Raw genomic sequence first — 1252 nt, 5'->3', positions numbered from 1 at the left:
CTATTAACATCTTGCATTCCGCTGAATTTTTAAAAAATGTGTAATAAACCATTTTACTGGGAGCTCCTCCAGCTCTTCTAACAATCCATACATCCATGGTTATCAAGGCGACTGGACAAATGTTGCTATCATCATTTTCAAGACATTTTCTTTCTATTTAGGCCTTTAGTATCCGTTCCTCTCCCCCCCACCCTCATGAACTCTTGACACATTATAAATTATTATTTTCATATCTTACACCGACCCTTCCCCCAGGGTTTCTGCTGTTGGTCCCCCTGGGGGAGGGGGGTTATGCGTCGATCATTGTGATCTGGTTCCCCCTTCCTCCACTCCTCCCCCTTTCCCTACCCCCCCCACCTTCCTGGTATCACCGCTTCCCATTTCTACCAGCTTTGTTTTTGATGGTTATGCTTAATGCATTGATGGAGGATTTCTTACTAAAGTGCAGAGTGGACGCTGGGGTTCACAGCATCCCAGTGCTGGGGATTTGCCCATCTCCCCATCTTTAGCACAGATTCTTGTCCGCTGATCAACACCCCAAACGGACCGCCCACCCAGGGCCATCAAGCCCACCCTGACCCATAGTGACCCAGTCGATGGGGTTAGACTGCCCCCTCAGGGGTTCTGAGGCTCATGTTGCTGTGGGCCAGATATTAGGCTGCTAATACCAAGGCTGTTGGTTCAAATTCACCCGCTGCTCCTTGGGGGAAAGACGAGGTTGTCAGTTCTGTTAAAGATTTGCCCTCTTGGGAACGCCGCCGGGGAGATGTTCGACTCTGTCTTACTAGGCCGCTGTGAGGCAGGATGGGGTCCATGCAGTGGGCTTTCTAATCTTTATGGAAGCAGGCCGGCACACCCTTTTGATCCTATAGATGGTGGGTTCAAACCGGCGTAGACTCAGTTAGCAGCTGACTGCCTAGTCGCTGCACCACCAGGCTGCTCAAGTTTCCAGGGGAGCATTTGTGAAATCAGCCCTTTCTTAGAATGGAAACCCGCTCGCTCCCGCCCCTACCCCCCCATCCTTCCTGGAGGTCAGGAGACCCTATAAGGACAAGGACTGGGCCAGAGGCTGTGGGGGAGGATCCTTCCTGGTCCCTCCCAGCTACAGGGGCCCAGGCATGCCCTGCCTCCATGGTCCCCCAGCCATTTGCCCTCTGTGTCTGTTTTCTTTTTATAAGCAACCCCATCTGCAGAGACCTGAGTCCCAAACCTGTGCCTGCTCACAGGTTCTGGGAGTGAGGATATAACCTTT

Source organism: Echinops telfairi, unplaced genomic scaffold (assembly GCF_000313985.2).
Source record: "Echinops telfairi isolate 266 unplaced genomic scaffold, ASM31398v2 ScPeMD7_7459;HRSCAF=8497, whole genome shotgun sequence".
In the NCBI taxonomy this organism is placed as follows: Eukaryota; Metazoa; Chordata; class Mammalia; order Afrosoricida; family Tenrecidae; genus Echinops; species Echinops telfairi.
This window is presented reverse-complemented; position numbering follows the sequence as displayed.